We start from the raw sequence: 22823 nt of genomic DNA on the forward strand, positions 1-22823 counted from the left end.
GGTCACAAAGGAGAGGAGCTGCTTGCTGCAAGGTCCTGCACGTTTGGTTGATGTGCTCCTCTTGCTGTGTCAATCAAGAAGTTACACTGAATAAATTCAGCTCTCTTGGAAAAACAGCTTAAGAGCACTTAAAGGCTAAGGGTAGTAAAGTAAACAGTCTGCTAATCCTCCAAATGCAAATAAAAGCTCAACATCCAAACAGCCTTTTTCTCCAGGCAATTATATGGCAAATGCACGCACAGGCCTTTGAAGTGCCAGCTCTTATGACATTTTATTTGCATAACAAATCTCTCAATAAACTTCTCTTTGCACAGACTACAGTAAAGCACGATGTATGGCTGCGCGATTTGTGTTCTAGCACCCCAAACGTGCTGTAGATTTACCCATCTCGTAGTCCACTCAGCATTTGTTTATTCCAGCTCTACCTGATTTTCATGGAGCTTCAGAGAAGCATCCACAGGACTTGCCCACTGCTGGAACACCTCTGCTCCAAACTGGAGAGCTCTGAAATCTGGCACGCTTTACAAGCACTTAGACAAAACATTGCAATCGCAACCTCTAAAACAACAGCAGAGAAACCAGTCAATTATTCCAGTTGTAAGGAGTTATTAAAATTACTGATCCTGGTAGGTTTTGGGCATACACATATAAGTTTATTGCCCCGCCTATTAGAAGATACAAGTCATGACACTTCCAAAGTTGTCAGTGGTATTACCAAGGAGTTATACTCAGCTAAACCAAGCTTGCTTTAATAAGTTCTTCCAGGAGGAGGTGAGTTTTAATTAAATGAGCAGAAAAGACTTTCCAAAGATTCTCTGGAACTTTCAATTATCTCAGAGTTAACATGTATGACAAGTTTTCCTATTGAAACTTTTCTTTGAATAACAAAACCAGAAGTTAGCTTACAATGGTTGATGATTCATGAGATTGCAGTTGAATAAAAATGTCACAGCTGGTTTGGTTCAGTGTAACCTCAACTCTTTCATAACCACCATGAATATCATGCACACCACACTGAAGACAACAGAGAGACTATCAGCAATTTTAGTAGCCTTTTTATCAACTGTTTAGCAAATTAACTCACATTGTGTGTATGCTGAGTGATCTTGCTTCTCAGAGTCAGAAACAGTCACAGAGCAAGGTTTGATGTGGTCTGTCAGTCCCTGCTGTGAAAGATGCTGGATGTTTCCCTGAGGAAACCACATTTCATAGTATTTCTGTGCTCTTTAAAGATGTTAAAATATCTTAAATTGTTACATGGTTATCTCATCATACCTCAAATCTGCATAGTGGATACTTTTTGGGGAGGAATGAGGAAACTTCCTTTAATTACTCACATTCAAGAGTCTGAGTAAATTTTAGCTAAAGAAGCTTCCTATAATTTCATAGCAGCAGTACTTTTTCACTTCAGTTACGTTAATATTATATTCAGATATAGGAACAATACTTGCATTTTACAGTAGAAGTTGAAATTCACTTTCATGCTAAAGGAAAAGCCTTGTTTCCCTATACAACCAGGTTACCTGCACAGAGCAGAGCAGGCTGAAAATAACAGCATCAAGACAAATCAAGGAAAGAAAAAAGGGCAAAACCAGCTTTATCTTCTCTGAAAACATAAGATTAAAATAGAAAAAGAGAACGCAGTAGAAATGGCTTTCAACTTCTGATTGCCTTCCTAGAAGAACATAAACTTCCATAAACTGCTGGGACCAGCACCACAGCTCTACAAGCAGCAAGGAAGACAACAGGTTCCCTCTTTGATCCCAGCTTTCCCTTGGCAGCATAAGTGTGCCCATGACAGGGAAGGGACTGTCTGCCCAGCATTTCACTCTGAGGATGTGGGAAGCCAGCAAAGAGGAAAGCCTTGACCTTCCCAAAGCAGGCATCAAGATGAGAAGGGAACTCAGATCCTCCCACACTCTGCTCCCTGATCTCACCACTGGGAGCTGGCTCCTAGAGCTCACTGCAGAGGTAGAGGAGTTCAACATCTCCTGCTGCTCCCTCGCCCTACAGACTTAAATTTTACTTTTCCTGATTTAACATGGCATTTAACATTGTATTTATGGATTCCCAGAGAAAGGTTTACAACTTAAAACTGCACACGATTGCTGCAAGAAGGAGTCTAAAAATGTCTTCAAGTGAATGGCACAGATTTAAGTCTGAAAGCTAACAAAACCTGACAGACATTCCTAAGTTGTTGAAAAGTTTGGCAATTGGTATATGAAGTCTTAAGATGAAATGAGTTATGATTTCTATAAAGAATTAAGTCATTAAAAGAGTGTCCTTAGATAATGGAATCAACTACAAACTGCTTGAACATGGTAGTCTGACTGCTCCTGCTTCAGCACTGAAAAAGAAAACTTCTCAGACAACCAGATCAAAGGCTGTGTCTGTCAGTGCTTTCAACAATCGTGTCAGTCTGAGAATGGCCATTGATCTTCCTCTGTCCTTAAGTCTCCCTTTCTCTCATTAAAAGAATTCTCAACTATATTAAAACATTTTTCAGAGGACAAAACTACAGAGAACATGCAGCAAGTGATCAGTGTCATACACAGAGACAGTGAAGAAAACAGAGCAGAAACTAAGCCTGTTACAATGACAAGTTTTACAAAATTTAATTTAAAAAGCAAGGACTAATCTTGCACTTTGCTGATTCCAGCCAGTCACATCTGTTGCAACCAGTACCAAAATTCATGTAAAAACCAAGAATTGTAGCAGATATTTAAGACAATTCTCCTGTGGATGTTCCCATCCTCAAAGTGGAGCATTTGGGATCATGTGAATGGCTGGAATAATTTCTGCTTGTCTCATATCCAAGTCACAAACCTAATGAAGGTGTAGTTTTCCCACTTAGAATTACCATAGCTGGGTATTTTCAGGACCCTCCATTAGTAGAAACCTTTACGTATAAAACACTGTACAGTACAAAGTTAACTAATTTCAGAGGCACTGCCACCCAACCTAGTAACAGCAGCAGCCCAGATGTTTTGTTTTTACAGTTAAGGTTATAGAACAGAGACAGCAAGTTCTTGTATAAAGCTACAACAGTGCCTTGCTAGAGCTTAACATGATTTAAAAGAGATCTCAGTATCACTTTCCACATCTTGATATGTGGGAATATGAAGTAACAAAGCACCACAGGCTGTCACTCCTAACTCCTAGGACAAATATTATACATTAACAGCAATTTAATGAAACTGCTGATTAAAAATCTCAAAACTCTGACAATAGAGAACACTTTACGGATTTTTAAAATATTTTTTAATTCAGACTTCAGTTTTTAAACCAGGTGGTGCTTATATCAGCAACACCTTGCTCCATCTCAGCCAAGAAAGCAGAACAGAAAACAGCAACCCATCCTCCCCAGCTGCTGTGCCCTCCTACTTTTCCATCCATGACAAGCAGAATTACACCAGCTTGACTGCCATGGACTCACTGCAGCATGCACTGACATTCACACCTGGTACCCAGAATTCAATTAGTCATCTTTAGACACTGAATTTGTGGCAGCAAGGTCAAAAGCCAACTTTTAGCAGGTATTAGTCGATTTGGCATGAGAGCCGAGCAAAGATGCCAAGAAACCATTGAGATAAATTGTCAAATGAGCAGTTAGACGGGGGAAAAGCCCATTAAAGTTCTTGCTGGTGAGAGCACAGCAGAGCCCAGTATTCCTGGTGTGAGCATCAGAAGCGGGCCTGTAGAAGGATTTGCAAAGTGTGTGGTTTGTCAGTGTTTGTTAACAGATGCCTCACTGTCACATGAGAGCCAGGCAAGCCCCAGGCTCTGCTCTGAGGGTGTGCCCTGCACTCAGCACAAGAATTCCCAGTTCTCAGGCACCCCAAGCCTGTCCTGGGCAATAGCAGTCACCACTTCTACCAGGAAAGTGGGTGATATAAAAGCAGAGAGAGCACGGCATTCATCTCTGGGTTGTAAGGAAGAATTGGAATGAACCCTTGACCCAGAGCTGCCTCTGGATCTTTATTCTTTCAAGCATTGGACCCTTTTTGTTGTATAAATGGTATTTTTATTGAATATGTGCCCTCCTCCCCCCACTCATCTTTGCTATGTTCTAACCCCTTTCACACCAGTTCCTGAACATCCAGACAACTTTTGTCCAAGCGTACCTCTGGCTTGGCACTAGGAATTATAAGAGGAAGAGGATGCACTCTAGAGTGGGACAAGTTTTGAAAAGCATCTTTCCTCAAGAACCTCTTATAACAAAATAATCAAGAGGAGATAGACCAAAGATTGCAACGCCCTGAGTACTTGAAGAGGCAGGTATCTAAACCTGTGGGTAACAGGGCTGTGACAGAGAGCTCTGCCAGCGCTGCAGAACACTCCAAAGACTCAATAAATCAGTGTACAGGCTGTATAAGCGCTGGTGTTTTTCATCCAGCAGCTGGTTGTGCAGTAGAACAGACACCATCATCACTGTTGAAGTCTCAAGTCCAGTTTAATTTGTTTCTGCAGACCATGAGCACATGGCCTAATTAGCTGTTTTCAGAAGCATGAAGTGACTGGAAAAGCATGGATAACCAGAACCACCCCTTTTCTTGGCAGTTTTAGTGTTGGCTTAGCTACAGGTGTTGTGTGAGGCTGTGTCTCACCATTATTGTGCATTATTGTGTATGGAGAGAAACAAACATTTGAATATCAACATTTAATTAACCTAAATTAAGAATAGTGAGAAAAAGAGACCCTTTCATAAGGCAAGTTCTAAAGCAGAGTATTGCCCCTTTCTTCACTGAGGGAAGGATATTGGGTGCATAACTGCACTGTGGATGGAGGTGATCTTTTTTTTTAAACTCCTTTCTGCATAGATCCAGTAACTCAGCACCAGAAGCTGCTGTTAGTGACACTGATAAAAAACACTGAAGCTGATGGCCCAAGCTGAATTACAAACAACATGTTGCTAAAAATTCAAATATCTACAAGCTCACCCATAACTTGTATATCACTTGTGGATTTCAGCAGTCCTTTCCCAGGAAAAAAAAATCTAAGCACTCAAAGATTTCATGGGCATTTATGTAGAATTATCCTTAAAAAGACACAGACTTCTGATTTTTAAGCAAAACACTCCAGCAAAGACCAGTTGTCTCCACTTTCCTTGCTCACAAAGCGTATTGTTGCTTCTGAATAAGATATTTGGATCTAACTGTTAATAAATAATTGGCAGCTTGTAGAAGACAAGCTGTGAGATTTGACATTATTTTGCCACTTGAGTTATTCATCCCATGTCTCACTTGGCCAGTATTCATTGAAGTTGTAAGTTAATGCAGGCTGACAGCATTAAAGCAGCCTGGCCTCCAGTATATCAGAGATGTTTCCTGTGTCATAAAACAGAATATAGTGTCATGCCTCTAAGTGCCATGGTATAACACGCAAATATATTTAAAAAAAAGCCCTTACAGGTCCCATTTTTGCACCAGACTTAAAACATTATTTCAAAATATCTTTTCTTTTTTATCTGTGCCATAAGAGGTGGCACAAGGTCAAAAAATCCCCACATTACAAAGGTTTACCAAGTGAAATCATTAAAATGCACAGGGTATTTGTGTAATGATTGCAAGGAGAAGAAAGTTAAATTATGCTCACTTGGTCTCTCCTCATACAGTTCAGAGGCCTGCAAACCAATTAGCAAAACTCTTACTTCTTTCCTATTCATTAACTGAACCCTTCCAGTGAGCTATTTGCCCAGTTCTCACAAAAAAGGAAACAAAACAAAGAGTGTAGAGAGTTCTGTTAACATTCTCATCCAGCCTAACCAGCCTCTTGGGTCTTTCACTACAGACTAATCCCTTCTCTTTTACGACTTGCATGCAGATGGGGACACTCTGAAGTCCCCAGTGAAGGAGTTTAGAGGTCTGTTACAGCCCAGTCTTCCCATTTGGTGCTCACAGGGGCTTGAAGAATAAATGAGACAGCAGCTTAGATTATTCACATTACAGAACTTGTCAAAATCAGGCACACAGCTTCACGAAACTGGCAGAAGAAAGAAGCAGATTCCTAATTTAGATGCTTTCATTTGCCTACTAAAGGCTGAATTACCATTGGAAAGCCTAGGTATCTAACTTGGGCTCTTAAATCTGGATAGGATGAATACATTTCCTTCTCCAATCTCGCTCTCAAAGCTGCCTTTTATTCATTAATTGGTGAGTGTCAGAAGGAAGCAAAACAGGAAACACCATTAGGAAATCAGCCTGTGAATTCATACCAGTGTCACAAGCACATTCAAGAGATTCAGGTGCAGAGTCAATACCTTGAATGTTTCATGCTAAGCTTGCTCAGATTGATCTGATGCCTTGACAAGTTCTCTGGGGTTTACATCAGTGTTTGTTATTTACACACACCGTGGAAGGATTCCCCAGGTCAGGGCCAGTACACACACAAATTCAGAAGCAAAAATCTCATGCCTCAGGCATCCAGCCTAAGACACAACAAATAATTCAGAGGGGAGTGGAAGACAGCCCCAATTACTGTTGCTTCCAATAACTCCAGAGTGAAGTCACAGAATCCTTATAACAGAGAAGAATTTTAAATGACAGTTAAATGAGGATAATAAAGTGGTCTTGCAAATGGCTGCAGGTAGCTCCTCCCAGGTCAGAGGGGCAGCATAGGAGAAAGCATTTGAATCACTGTTCTCATCGCAGGTAGAGGAGAGAGCTGACATTTCAATAAGTAGGAAAAAATATCATAAAGGAAGAAAAAAGAGCCCAATACCGAATGAAAATCTTTTATATTCCTCCAAATAAGAAATACAAGAACTGCTCTAAAAAGATAAGCGATATACTGGGTCACTGATACAGAACATCCAGATTCTACTGTAATGCAAGAAAACAAGCAAATGCTGGAATTATAACTATCTCCACACCTTAGTGACTTAGTGACATTAAAACTTTCTTTTAACAAAGCCATTAAGTCTCTTGGGAACACGGGCACAATTCCAGCCCAGCTCACTCACTACAGCCAAATTCATGAAATTTAGAATTGCTTTAATGGTAAGATGAAAAAGTCTCCTTCTCTGTTACACTCATACACTGAAATAACTTTTTTCCAGAAAAGAAATATCATGGCAAGTATCATGCAGAATGCCCTCCCCAGTAGCAGACCTCTTATGGGGCACAGATGCAGCAAAATAGAAAGCCTACATTAGCTTTCTGATACAGAAAGCCACATTCAAAACCCATCAACTGTAAGTTGCATGATGACACAAGCTACAAACAACACTTGGGAAATTATTGAAGTTGCACTCAATATGTTGTGCCATCAAAAAGCCAAAATGAATTACAGGGAATGAAAGACATAAGGAGAAATACTCACAGTTTAAGAAAAATTTCCACCTGTTTTTTAAGATATCAAACCCCTACTTTCATTTGTGGTTGCACCAGGGAGTTATTTCCCTTGCAATGTACAGATTTTATTCTGCTCGTTTTTAAGTAAGACCACAAACCAATTCAGTTTGTAACATAAATACACCCATAAGGAACAAGAGCATTTGGCAAGAAGGACATTGCAAATAACAAGATCACCACAGACTCACAGAATACCTGAGGTTGGAAGAGGGCTCTGGAGGTCAATTAGTCCAACCTCCTCCTCAAAACTTCAAAGTCAGACCACATCCTTCAGGGCCACCTCCAGTCAAGTTCTGAAGTCTCAAAATATCCTTCTCTCTCTAATAGAGAGGCATTGAAATATCTTCACCAGAGATCTCCCAAAGGAAGTGAATTAAAATCTTACAAGGGGCAGTTTTGCTCATTTTGGTTAAAACAGATTAGAAAATCAGCCATAAAAAAGTTCTGGGTGTGATTACCCTTGGCATACGTGCTCTACACCAAATAAATCTTGGCCATCTTAACCAGTTTGAGATAAAATAACCTAAGGTAAAACACTTGCTGCCTTATTGGGTACAAGGGACTAAAAGGTCCCATTAACTTTCAGATTCATAGCTCCAGGACCCAGGAACTAGAGATGCCCATGGTCTCTCTTTCCTACACAGGGACCATCGGACACAAACACAAGGAGCATAAATAAAAAGTCCTCATGGTGTGCAAATGCTTAGAGGGAAGTGGTTCTATGCAAAGATCTTGGGTTAGCTCCCAGTAATGTACCCTGGCAGATTTGGGAATTAACAAAGGGCAGAGATCACTTTTAACAGGAATTCTACATGCAGGGCAAGACAATTTAATAAAACAGACAAAAAGAACATGATAGCTGGCCAGTGCTAGCGCAGTGCCAAGCACATCTAACAGCTCATGTCACCTCAGGAGGACATAGGACAAAGTTCCTTCTGTTTGAGATACTGAACACTTCATTTTGACCTACTCCTCCTAATGCAGACAATCCATCTTTCCAAGTGACAGAGGATGATGACAAGGTAATGGGTTTGTATCCTCCTGTTTTCCTGTCTAATGCCAAGAGCATTCACTCACACTCTGCTTTGTTCTCTGCCCAAAGATGACACAAATCCACACTTTGCTCTTTCTCAGGAGAAGAGCCTCACTTGCCACAGTGAGCAGGACCAGGGCCAGCACAACCCACAGTGGAACCTTTCAGGAGAGTGCACAGGGGAGTCCCAAACCAGAGGAAACCCCACAGAAGTTGAGAAAGCTTTCAGGAGTCCACAGACCACAGGGCCAGGAGCACCAGTGGCCAACCCCTCATCCACATAAGGACCAGGAGCACCAACCAGTCCATAGCAAAGCAGTTGATGCAAAAATTGGGTGCACTTAAGGACAGGGTCTAGGGCTGGACTTGGCTGTGCTGGGTAAAGGTTTGCACTTGACCTTAAAGGTCTTTCTAACATAAAGGTTTCTCAGACTCCAATTTGTTGATGCAGAATGAAAACTCCCCTGCTCCAGCTGTAACCTGGTGACAATTTGTTGCATTTGCTGCTTGAAAGAGCATCATGTTCCAGACAGCACCAGCTCAGGTCTGGTTCCAAGGGAATATCCTGTGTACACAGCCAAGCCAAGATCCTGTAAGCAGTTAGAAATGACTACAGCTACCTTATGTATGCACAAAAAAACCATTCTATTTCATAGAAGAGTTAAAAACTGCAGGATCTAGGTCATAGTTTTTGGTGCACTTCCAAGCTTTTCAAATAAGATTACATTTTAAATTATTATGCAATTAATGGAGATTAATTGGATTTAGGAAGAAGTGAAATGTCATCATTTTATTTTTTAGGTAACACTTATGGTGAAATCCTGACATTACTGAGGCCAAGGGAGTTTTACAAACAGCCCCCTGGGAGCCCAAATGTCATCCTTAATGAGTTATAATACAAAATTACTGATATTTAGCATCCTCAAGCACGAGGCTATGATTATAAATTATTTACTCTTGAGCATCCATACTGCATAATGGGTTTAAAATCAACTCATAGGTAAAGGACCTGAATCATGCAGTAAAATTGTCATTTCACTGTAACAGAAAATTGGGAATTTTTCTAGTTGCACATACACAGACTGAATAAAAAATTGTGCCTACACAGTCAGAGGTCTACTTCTTCTGCTACACAGATGTACAGACTCATGGTAGGCACAAATCAAGGTGCTGGATGGGTGACTTTTAATCACTGCTGGAAATAGGCAAACATCAAAAGAAATTCAATGCCCCGAGACAGAAATAAACTTCATTGGGCTCACATTCTTAAAGAGTCCTCTTGTGTCCTTACCAAGAAGTGAAAAGGAAAAACAGACATCCAGCATCAGAGTTAACCATTTGCACTTCTCAGGAACCATCATACAAAGTGGAAAAATTTATTCAAGTTTCAAATACCAATATTATTCTACCCTTAAAGTAATATTATTCTGTACAGGTAGTTTATGTATGACTGGATAAAAGGATTGCTAGAATATTGGTGCCCTAAATAGAATTCACATCCCAGAGGAACCTGGAAAGAACCATCAAAAGAGAAGGAAAATATGTTAGTGCCACATGTATGGCTTTTGATGTTCTGCAATATTCTGAGATCTTATTCTACTTCTATATAAATCCCACCAACGACTCCAGAATGACCAGAACCTGCTACAAGCAACACTAAAGTCAGATTACTTGGCAAACCTCTCTGCTTCTTACAGGGGGAAGATTTAAAGGGTGCAGTTTATAGAGACATAGCACAGGAAATACAGCTTGATTGTGCACATTCAGTCCTCCCATAAACCACATTCCCATCACTGGGTGTGCCTGAAATGGGTATTGCTCATCCATGGCGTGTCAGAAAACCAAGCAGAGCTCCCTGGGTCAAGGGGAGCCTCAGCAGGGGCAGCACCATCTTCTCAAGGAGCAATCACACCCTATGGATGCCCGGGGACAGAGGGAGGAACGCTGCAATGTGACACTGCAGAGGGGAGGTGGCACAGGTGCAGCCCAGACTGCAGCAGCCCAAAGGCACCTCTGCTCTCTGCTCCATGTCACAATGCAGCCCCCACACTTCCCGAGAGTGCCAAGACAGAGCCAGACAGGAAAAGCAGCAAGTGAACTGCTGTCACCCCATTTTCACTTTGCTTTGTTTGAGGGGTTGTTTTATTTTCCTTTTGCTGTTCAAGCACCAGGAATAGAGTTCTGTGCATATCACCATAGTCAAAGCACTGGGTAACTTTCCTCAGAGGAAGAGGGATTGGAAAAAAAGAAACAATATGAGCACAATTATAACAGATCATAAATTTTAATGGGATGCACTTCACTACAAAGACAATGTAGTTAAGGGCTATCAGTCATTGTAGGGTTTCTTCTAAAGTTTTTGCCTTCATTTCAATGGAAAACAAAATCTTTTTAGAAACACAGGTGTTTTCCTAGTCAACATTTTATGCAGACCTGTTCTATTTGCTCAGGTTTTGAACAATGTCTTAGTTTCACTCACTCTTTCTCCTGAACAGGTCTATTGCATAGTGCATATTCTCCAAAACTTCCAGGAAAATTAACTATAACTGCTATGGATAAAATCATGTTTTGTTTATATTTCAGGTACTAAACAGCTGCTACTAGATATTGGTACCAGATGTTTTAGAATTATATGCAACATTATGCTCAATCTTAACTTTTACAAAATTGCAAGCTAATAAAAGATGACACTTCTGTAGTCAAATGATTTATTAAAGGAAAAATCATTAAGCTCCTCCTAAGCTTCACACCCCACTACCCCAAATAACTCGTCATTATATACATCAGTGAACAGATGCAGATGTCTGTAGCATTTTGAGGTTTCAGTGCTATCCCATACACCAATTCTGTATCCAGATGCCTTTAACAGCCCTGTGCACATCTGTCCACCTGAACCTGAATGTGTGATGACTGTTCATTTCGTGCTTGAACTACCTGCAGGATGACAAATCTGGGTTTCACACAGGTCACACAAAGAGCAGCTTTTTCTTCCTCACAAAGCTCTTACACAGCCTAGGTAAGAATTTACATGGAATATAAATTTTGGAATATGGAATTTACTTGGAATTAAACCCTGGGATCACTGAGCAACAGAACAGGCAAAGATTTGGTGTGTTACATTGAATTTAATTTACACCTCATATTTGCTGTGTGATTTTAAAAGGTAGAGGGGATGACTTTTTTAACCTTATAACCTGATGGTAATCAAAGTCCAGCTGTTATTTTGTGCAAGCTCCCCAGCTGAAGGCACAGAGCAGCAACAGCCCAGGTAGCCAACAACCTTTCCTATCCCCAATCACAATAAACATCAGCAACATCAAACAGGAGCCACAGTAATTACAGACCTGAACACTGTCATGGGTTCCTCTGTGCTAACAGAGCCAGGCACATATATAGTAAACCCAAATAGCTCCTTTCCGTTTTCTAACAGGAAAATACACACATTAACTGCTCTACAGAGTCCTTTAAAAGTTAGTGTAAGCCTGTGTCCAGGCAAGCAAATAAAGCATTCCACCTAATTTTCCCCTCACATGTAGCAGCAGCAGGTCCTCACCAAGCAGAGCAAATTGCCACAACCTGGAGCCTGTAACAGATCCCATTAGAGTGGAAGACAGGAGGAAAAGGTCCTTGAACTGTGTTCTAAATCAGGAGCAGGTTCACTTAAGTCAGGGAGATCCCCTCTGGGACAGCAGAGGGGAAGAGAAATACAAGTGTAGAGTGGCTTTAGTTAAGTTTTAGTGGTTAAAGAGCCTATCCTGGAGCAGGAACGTGTGCATGTGTTTCTTCTTTGGCTTTTCCTACCATGGAGAGAAAAAGCAAGCTAAACAGGAGAAAGGAAAAGAAAAAGAGAAATAGTGAGGGAAATGAACCAGAAATGATTGTTTATAACTTTAGATAGCAAATCCCCAGTTAAGGTACACTAGTCTAGCTCCACTGAGGCCACAGTAGCCACACAATTTACACAGCTGAGCATCTGGCTCTAAATATTTAACTGTTCAGAATTCTAGTGTGCAACCTTGCGTAGCAGAGCTTCTCTGACTAATCACACCAGAGGTAACCACATCTTAAGTGTGTAGTTCTAAATTGAGTAATATTACTATTAATAACAGTGCCTAATTAAGACATCTATAATGTTTTTAATGAGAAAAATTGAAAGTCCTTCTGGAATTTTTCCAGTCAAATTAATTCTGAGGACTTTAGACGTTATTACAAGCAATGTTACAGGAATGAAAATTAGGTCTAAATTAGGACACGTCACTGTACTTAAAAGCAGGAGGGAAAAAAAAAGGAAACACATTCCATTTTCTGCTTTACATACCATTCTCTGCTATAACATCACACCACAGGGGAAAATAAAAACACCATTTTGTGGTTTGCTCTAAGTTGCCCTGCATATAGTTATACCTGATGTATCTCTAAGGTCTGCTCATATTTTGACACTTGCTTTAAGGCTCTTTTTAAATACCACATCAGTATTCTCTTGTGAGCAAGTATTTCCAGAATCTTAAAAGTGATAATTCCTATTGGGTTGATAGAGGCCCAAATCCTGGTGGATATAATTCACACGAATTATGCTTGTCCAAAGAAATCCTTCTGCAAAGCTGCATGTTTAGGCAGGGAAGCACTTGTGGTTAAAAACTATCAGATCCAGCCTGCCAAAACCACACAGGAAGGAAGGATCCACATGGTCCTGAATGAAGCTCTTGAGGATAACAACCAGATATTTCAAAATCCACCAAACCTGGCAAATTTTTATTTGTAATTCTTCTAATAGATCACTCCTTCAAAGTACTCCATGCACATTTCTGGTCTGCAGCTGCTGTTGCTTTATCAGTGCTCCCATTGTAAGAATTCAGCAAGCATTAACCCATGAGTGTAGTGCACAGCTGGACCAGGTTACTTTGGAGCTGTAAAGATACTCAGTCCTTGCTCTTCAAAACAGCTGATTTGAGCTTTCATACCACTGATGTGAGTTTGAGTGTGCTCAAAAATACAGCCAGGTTCAAAACCCAAGAGCAAGAGTCAGACAGGGCTCTGACTGGATTTTATATTAATATCCCAGACTCAGAACAACTTGAGGTGAATCTCTAAAGTTCAGAAGCTTCAATCTTAAAGCATGAACACAAGTTAAAACAATAATGAGTCACAAACCAAGCATTACTTTTAGGAATTAAAAAAAAAAACACTGTAGCTCAACAAAACATAAGGTTTTGCCTGTCCTATATTGTGTGGAGGATCCTACATCTATTCATACATATTTTCACGTATATATATGGATATGGATACACACAACATGGAAATACTTAACATTCTTCTCACTGTGGTATTTCATGCCTTCACATTTTTCCACTCTGCCACGCAATGCTTCCCTCAGATCATTCTGATTCAAAAAAATAACTTTGAGTTCTGCAATTCATTATGTCTTAATAAAGACAAACACAACAGTGTGTGTTTCAGGCTGGTCTGTTAATTAGGTGGCTTGTCCTTGAGACAGAGATTGCACAAAAGGCTTTTTTTTAATGCATTGTACTAACACTGAGGATGTTGTCAGGCTTAGATAATACTTTGAATGGGCTTGCAGCTTACAATGATTAAAGTTATGATAATAGCAAGGACATTCAGACATATACAAGTTCCCTAATAGCTCAGGGAGGTTTATCCTCTTTCAAATCATAGTGTTGTTTACCTCATCCCAGCTAAATTGAATTTAAGGGCTCATCAGAGAAAGAAAATCTGATTTCTATCTTCTGTTAATACCACAATACATTAAATGCAGAAAACAAACGAAATGTTTATCTGTTATTAATACTTGACAGATAAACCTCTCGGACTTTAGAAATGACATCACAATTACTGCTCTCAAGTATAATGTCAAAATGATGAAAAACTTTAAAAAGCAAGGATTTCTTTTCAAGATGTTGTTGCTCAAACACTGTGCTACACCTAAAAAAAGTCTAAGAAAAGTGCTAGGATAGAACTTATACACATGTGAATGTCATAATGCAATTTCGTATTTAAATCATAGCACTCATACTGGCTATCATTGTTTTCTTTCCAAGTGTTTCACTTAGAGGAATCTGATCAATTATTATTCAAAGAGCTAACTCCTAGCTATTAGGTTTAACCTCTAATTTGAATTGTGTTATAAAGAAAAAAAATCCATTTGCAGCAGTCAGCTGCCAGTTGTCTTATGTAGGACTTCCAGCAAGCACTTCACTGGGGACATGAAGGACTGTCACATCCTGCTTGTGTGCTGCACAGATGTTACATAGAGAGGAAATCACCAGCTTGGCCACGTGGGGAAGTTTGGGCAGGTCTCACTGCTCCCCTCCTCGGACTGGCTCAGAGTAAAGCCACAAACACTGGGAAGGAGTGACAAATGTGGCACTTGCAGCCACCTGAGGAGCAGCCAGGGCCTGCACCAATATTTCACGAAGAACTGTAGGTAGATGAACACATTATTCCATGAAGGGGAAAACTGTAGTAATTTGTTCTTTCATGCAGAAGGAGAGAAGCATTGCTAGTAGAGCACCTCCACTCCTTTCTTTGATCACAGCAAACTGGAGACAGCACACGGAGAGAATGGGAACCTAATTCTTTCAGCAAGTTTAAACAGAAACACAGATCCAGCAATTGTCACATGTTCCAGACACTGCTTCTCTAAGAATACCAATAATTTCATGTTTTAATTCCCCAGTGCCTTTGCCTATCAGGATGACAAAGAAGGATGAAGCTGAAATGAAGCCTGATAACTTCTGTGAGTCAGTGCAAGATGGGGTTTATCCAGCAATGGTAAGGAGCAGCTGAGAGTAACCCATTATTCATCTGCCAGGACTCACATGGATCCTCATATAAAATATGTTTTCCAGTGCCTGATTGTCACAATTCAGAGGGTAGAGAGGACAAAGTACAATAAATGCAAGAGGAATAAAAACTTATTGTGAGATAAATATTTTCTGCTTTTATTCTCAGATTTGTAAGCACACAATTTGCTTTAAATGCTCACAAACAAGTTAATTTAAGTTGCCAAGCAAATAAAATGACACAGTACTTCTGGAAAAGAAAAGAAACCTTGGGGAAAGAGGATCTTAAAACCCCATTGATTCTAACCTCATTTTTCTTTACTTAAAGCATTGATGCTGATGATGTATTTCAGATTCTTGAACAAGAACAAAATGACAACAGCCAAGCCTCCCCTTCAGGTGAAGTCATTCTGTGAACTCAATTCCCCATGTGCTCTGAAAATATATCTTCATTGGCATAAGAAGCCTGCAACATATCTAAGATGAGGACTAAATTCTGGCTGTACTGCACAAATAGAGGGATGGATTGCTCATTAAGATACAAATTAATTACTATAATTAAAGTAATTAGTTCAAATAAACAGATTGAGTACAAGACTCTTCCAAGATCCCCCACAAGCCGTGTTCCTCTGAGTTATCACTACCAGGGTCAACATGTACTGATGGGTAATTTGGGAATCCTGAGCTGCAACTGCAAACAAAGCCTAATTGATGAAGTCTTCCTATAAGACTTTTCACAAGTTCCTCCTTTGATTTGCACTTTATTTTCCCATGCTTTTAAATGATATCATCAAATTTCTGTGAGAAATCAGGAAAATAAAATCAGAAATACAGAAGCATGCGGGAAGTGAGGTCCCTTCACTATGTCCTGTTTATCCTGGCCCCCAGTGATGCAATTCTGCCTTGAAAGACACATCCAGGTGTTTGAAACTGTAACAAACAGCTGTAAAACGCATCTGAGAAGGGTCACTTGGAACACAGGCCATCTGTCCCCACATTTGCATTCCCCTCCATTGCATGGCTCTGTGCAATTCCCATGCTGCTCTGTACTTGCAAGGGGCAGGTGCCCTAGTTAATCCAAATCCCAGGAGACAGCAAGAGTCCAGCACCTCCTAAAACTCAGCTCACCTGCCCAGAGCTATGATTTCAGTTATAATCTAAGAAAAGCTCACCACTTAACTTCTCACCCTTCTAAATGCTGGCACCTTTTGACTAAGGATTTAGTCTTCATAGTTTTGTATGTATCAGTTTCTGCCACTCTGCAGCCAGCATGTCAAAATCCCTGCCTGGTCTCCAGCAGTCCATAAAAATCTTACAGTAAATCCTGCAGCTGAAGACATACTGCTGGCTCCTTGCTGGGTGCACTAGACAGCAAAAAGAAATAAATGGCTAGAATAAGAAAGAGCATTAACTTAGTTCCACAGAACATTTAAAGATTTTTATTCTTATTATTTTTTGTTTTCTCTTGGTTCATAAAACAATTGAAAACTTTGGAAGTTCTGTGAAAAGCAGTTATTTTTCCCTGCCAGAAAAACCAGTTCTAGGGCAAAGATATACTCAGAAACTCCAGAAACCCTGGAGACCTGACTGCAGGACAGTCTGTCAGGCAGCAAGTGACCCCTTTAAAGAAAACTGAGTTACTGCTTTATGTTAGAATGCCTTTTTTCTTTAGTACACCTGAGATTTCTCACTGTTGTGTTTCCAAGTTCCTTCCAGAGGCATGCTCATTAGATCTTAGGAATCACTGGACAGGAAAAGCTCAGAGAGGATACAGTCCTGGGTCCCCAGACTGAAGCTGCAATTCTGAGATCTTGACACAGGTCAATTCACAGACAGATGGATTAAGGTTCTTCATTTCCAACATACTTTTCTCTGTTACAAGCATAATGCAACATTGAACATGTCAGGGACTTCTCTTGGTGGCAAAGAAAACCCAACCAGTTAATGCTTTACAAAATGCAGTTACCCACAAGACCACTGTGACATTTCAGGAGTCAAGAGGAGCTATTATTAGCTGTGTCTAAGAATATTGCAAGTTCCCACCCATGGAATCTGTGTGCAATCCTCCACTGAACTGGCAGCCTTTGGCTGTATCACTGCCACATGATTTGAACCAGGCAAGTCTCAGAAAAACTGCCACAGCACTGTGTAGCCAGCTTGAAAATACCCTCACTGCTCTAGGGAGATGAGTGATCCCTTTGGAATTGGTTTTTGGAACAGCAAACTAATGAATCACTAACAGCTCTAAAGCAGACAGAATGTATTGCAACACAGCATGTAGTGCTGCAGAGCTGAAGGAAATCTGTTTACAGTGCTTCAACAGACACTTGAAATCAAGATGCTCAACAAGGATGAGGCTGTTAAGAGAGAATTGAGGCTCCAAGTGCTGAAGCTCCAAGTGAAGTTATCCCCACCAGGACCAGCAGCCATTCCTTGGTGCCAGGGGTGGGCTCTGACCCAAGAACAGCAAAGGCAAGGCACAGCCCAGGGGAGGGCATCCACATGGAAACAGGGCAAGGGATGGAGCAAGAAACAACCCTGCTCTCCTGGGCCTGCTGGAGCCTGTCCTTCAGTGCTAACAGAGATCAGAAGTCACTTCTGTCTCTCAGACACACTCAGTGCCAACCTGCCCCCAGCCACAGCAGCCTGGAAACTTTGTCACTATGATTTATGTGATATTTGCTAACGGGACAGAGTTGACACCAAACTCCGAATTCAAGCCTAAGGTCAGCCTGATGCATATGGTTGGTGGGATGGGAAAAAGCACTGCTTTACAGTTCAGATCCTTAGTGAAGCAGCTGTCTGAAAAAAAGAAGCTAAAACTCAGAAATAATATCAAAGTCCACACAGAGTTTGCTGGGCTAAGGGAAAACCAAAGCTCAAAAAACCCCACTTCAAACTAAGGAGACTCAAAGCCACATCTTTGAGTACACTCACTGCCCTGTTTTTTCCCAGCCAAAGCTGGGCTGTTACACAAAGGTGATGCTTTGGCCAAAAGGCCAGAAGTGTAGTCCCAAAAGTATGCAGAAAAGAGAACAATGTTGAAGGGAACAGTTAGAGCTTTTTCTGGAAAAGACAAATTTCAATTTCAATTCACTAGTGCTGCTTATCCAGTGACTAGTTACATATTTTACACCAGAGAATTACTAAAGGCAGAATATTAGTTTATCTCTTCCTTTTCTGCCCCTCTTTTTAAATTCACAAATTCTACAACCCTCCCAGCCCAGCAGCCTTGTTTCAGCATGAAGCCTTGCCAGAAGCACTGAACAAAACCAGCAAAAGCTTTTGTTACAGGTGCTAAGGAAGCTGATCAGATAGTTTATCCATTCACACAAAAATATGGAAAAAGAGGCAATTTAACAGAAAAATTGATTATTACTTAAGCGGATTCCTCAAGATTTGTTGTCAGTGAAATTCATGTAAACACAGCCACAGGAGGTGACTGCAAAATGAACCAAAAAATAAGAAAGTGGGATAAGGGAAAAATGTTTCTCTCTGCTGCACAAGACTTGACCAGCATATGACAGGCAGCAGGGTAGTAAAAATAAATCAAAGATGGACTATCATTAATAGCTAAGAAGCTTCAGACCAAAAAAAAAAAATCCAAATTCCACTGCAGTTACTGGAAAGTAGTTTTAGAAATATCAAAAATAGCTGTAGCAATGCCAGATCAGAGCCCTACCCAGCTGCTGCATAGTCTTCTCTCCCTTCTCCAAAGAGGTTCAAGATGAAAGTTTAACCTGGTCACCTCATTTAAAACCTACCCCTGACCCAGAACCTGGCACACAATTCTGCACACCCTGTACATCTCTTGTAGGTTGGGACAGATGGACTGCACGTCCCCCATCTGCTTGTAAAGCAAAGGAATGTGCTCACAAATCAGCCACAGTTTTACAAGGAACAGAAGGGATGATCTTCAGCTCCCATCATATTTGGAGCATTACTCAGAGCTGCACATCCTCCCCAGGAGCAGGGATGCCATGGGGAGTGGCACAGGGCTGATGTGCCCCAAGCACAGTTCTCTTTCCATGCTCTGCCCTTCCAGGAGCGATCCAGTGAGACTGAGCTCTGCAGTCCTGACACAACAGAGCACCCATGGACTTATTCCCTTTTCAAAGCAGCTCACAGCAGTGATATGAGGTGGTTGCAGCTGGCTGAGGATTTTGGCAGGAACTTCCCACAGGTGCCCCAGCCTTAGTTCCATGTCAGTGCCACTGATTTAAAGTGACACTTCCAGGGAAACTTTACACTTGGAATACAGACACCTGCCCACCAGGCAAGTCAGTCAAGACCACAGTGCCAATTATACACACATAGCATGCCAGACAGTAAAGATTTTTGGCTGCAGCAGACATCAGGCCAATTCCTGACCTGGGGAAATCAAAGTTGACCTGTACCTCTATGTCAATACCAGGCTAACTCACACAAAATGGAACAGGAGGAACAATGGAGCTCAGGCCTGGAGGCCTCTGTGCTGCCCAGGCTCCCAAGGCAGGAATCAGAATGCTGGTCTGCTTGCAGTCATTACACATGTACAAGGAAAAACTGCAAAGTAACTATTTTTCCTATTTTTGTTTTCTATTCAGTGTTTTGAAAGGTCAAATGTATTTGCACTCTGCTGTGTTGCCTTTATCAGTGCTCAAACTCAAGCACTGCCAGATGAATCACGAGTTGTACAAACGCCCCAGAAATACAATGTCAGAAGTAGATCCATTGTACATGAATTGTATGCTCAGTTGTCAGGGGAGGATTGTTTCTGTTTGAAGCATGGAAGGACCTGCAGAAAACTAACAGCTAGTTTGCACATGTGCCTGAAGCCAGGTTCTCTTCCTTTTAATCTCTTGCTCTTTAGCGAGCCTCCAAGAGTTGTCAGAAAAATAAGAGAAAAGGGACAAATCTGTGAAAATATATATTAGCAAAAGTGGTAGGAGAGGGGAAGTCACACAATATCTGACAAAACTTCGGAACATTTCTCTTTCCTAGGAGTTGCCCCTTTTCAGCAAGACATCACCTAGCTGTTCCTGGTAGCTGCCTTGTTTCATATTTATTGCTAGAAAGCCATAACAGAGTTGCACTTCCCCTCTGAGGTTCTCTGATCCTTTCCTACCTTTCCATTTTCTTTGGGACATACTCACATCCACCAGTAAACAGTTAAAATCCTGCTGGTGTCACACAGGGAACAAGTGGCAAGTCACCCTCCTGATACACATAAACTGGCTTCAGACACTAAAAGAAGTGACATGCAAACAATTCCAAAAGAAATTGCAAAGTGCTGTCCTGCAATGAAGGCTGCTTTGGCCTCACAGTTTACACCAAGTTGTCTTCTGTTCTCTCCACTCCCATTCCTTCCCCATCCAATTAGTCAATTAGAGGAAGGGATCTCCTACATTTATTTCATCTGTGTGATAACAAGCTTGCCAAAGAATCAGTAGAATGGATTTAATGAATACAACAGCGTCAAAGCAGTAGGAATAAATGTTGTCCATCAAGACATAGAACAAATTATAACAAAGCCACACCAAAATATACAATGCAAAAGAGAGGAGAGTTCTGTGGCAGCTAATGAATGCTGGAAATGGATAAAGAGGTGTACAAAGGATTAAATTTCCTGCCTCTCATAAACCAGCGTGCTGATATACACAAACATGCATAAAACATTATCACCATTTCCTGATGCCAACAACTTCAGATGTAGATACGAGCAAGAGCTCTGGATATGGGTGTCAGCCTAAGCTCTGAGGCAAGGCTGTGCAAATGAAGATGTGGAAATCAGGCAAAATCAGACTGAGCTCCATTCCTGTATACATCTGTTGACTGTATCACAAATACAAAAGGCTGCTTTCCAAGTCCTAACAGCTGCAAAGTGACAAACATTGAATGCCATTTTGTTTTTCTTTTCCCTTAGTTTTGCTTTCCGTTCAATTTTTATGCTTTAAGGTTTGCTCTTCTTTCTTGTACTCCTCAGTCAAGCAGGGAAAAGGAGAAGAAATTCAGCAGCTATGTCAGCATGTTTATTAACAAATTACTACCCCAGCACTTCTGACTCCAGGAGATCACAAACCTAACACCATTACTGGGGACAATAAATGAAATTCTCTTTTCCACATGAGCAGAAAGAACTAAGGGAGAAAGCAATAGGGTGATGTGAACATACCAGGAAAAGCACAAGTACTGACATTACAACATTTAGAGTTCCCTACCACATGAGCCAAAGGTTGGAACTTAACACTGCACTAACTCTGGGGAATCTTCAGATTAACCAGTGAAAATATGACCCATGTGAAAGGCTAAAGGAAAGCAACTCCTTAAGTGTGTCTGCTTGTCTTCTTAGTGCAAGAAAGCCTCCATCCTCTTTTATCACCAGAAGAAAAGCATCTATAAGCACCTAAAACAGGGATGGACTTTCCAGCAGAACCTGCTGAACCCCATCTAAGTCAAACCACAGTAGCAAAAATTATTCACCCTTTCCCCCAACACTAGGGGTTCTGGAGAAAAGTTTGAGTACAAAAACTAAAAGCACTCATACTATCTGAATTATTTTAACCAGATGGAGGAGAAAAAAGAAAAAAGCAATTTGAACAAGGAAATTACAGGAATGCTGATGCTTCCAGTCAGCCTGGAGGTAAAGGCAGAGAGAACCATTCATGCTGTGCACGATGGCTTTTTATTCCTATGTATCCCAGCTAGACTCCACAAACACACAGCATGCAGAAATCAGAAGTCAAGAACAAGTTGGAGAAACAATTCTGTTCAGGTTCAACACGAGTTATTGCAGCCAAGAAAGTCAGCTTGTTTTACACAACTCCTTCACCCACCCCATAATCAATGTTTAGCTCCCATGCACAGCAAGAAACAGGTTCTGTGCTTGTGTGCCTTTAACTCCTGAAGGAGGAAAAGCTTTGAAAATTCTATTATTGGGAAGCAAGTGCAAGACTAACTCCTCATTTCAGAGAGACAAACACACAGGAAGAAGCAGCTGTTCCAAAAAATAAGACTTTGCCTTTCAACAGTCCATACAAATCCACAGAGTCTCATGTTTTGGTCATGTAGCAAATGGTGCATCCATGTGTCCTAGCGCTCCCAGAACTCAAACATTTGGGTGCATCTCCCTAACAGTGACACTTCAAGTTGGCAACATCCCACTTCCAGCAGATAAACCTGGGGGGGAAACAGTCACAACCAGCAGCTCACCTCCTGCCAGAGCAGCCCAAGATTTTGGCAGCTCTGCCTCCTCCAAACTGAGCAAAGGAAAGAAGACAGGAACCTCTGTCAGTGAGCAGGTGATGGGAGAAATATTCTGAGACTGTGTTTCCTGTTGCAATGGCAAGATGCAGAACCTCTGCCCTACCCAAGTAGAGTTGGTTGTGCATTATCTGACCCATTTTCAACCCCAAACTGCTGGGGTCTGAAATGCCTTGAGTGTAAATAGAACTGCCACCCTCATCCTCCTCCTCTGCTCCACCTGATCTTTGTGCCAGCAGCCATCACAAGAACCAGCAATGAGCAAGCAGTCTCCATTTCCTTATGCCTAAAGAGCTCTGTGCAGCTATGATTATATTTTATCTTATTAGTTTTCTTTCTATGTGAGTAACTACAGTATAGAGATAGGCAGTTCCTTGGCAAATCATAACTAAT

General features: G+C 41.1%; 1 protein-coding gene and 1 long non-coding RNA gene across 4 annotated transcripts in view; both read right to left on the reverse strand.

Annotated features, from left to right (window-relative positions):
• Positions 1 to 22823, reverse strand: part of CDH13 (cadherin 13) — a 435704-nt gene that overhangs the window by 400612 nt on the left and 12269 nt on the right. The window lies entirely within an intron of this gene.
• The window catches only part of LOC135279142 (uncharacterized), a 38287-nt gene that overhangs the window by 10573 nt on the left and 4891 nt on the right, over positions 1 to 22823 (reverse strand). The window lies entirely within an intron of this gene.

This window comes from Passer domesticus, chromosome 12 (assembly GCF_036417665.1).
Source record: "Passer domesticus isolate bPasDom1 chromosome 12, bPasDom1.hap1, whole genome shotgun sequence".
Lineage (NCBI taxonomy): Eukaryota > Metazoa > Chordata > Aves > Passeriformes > Passeridae > Passer > Passer domesticus.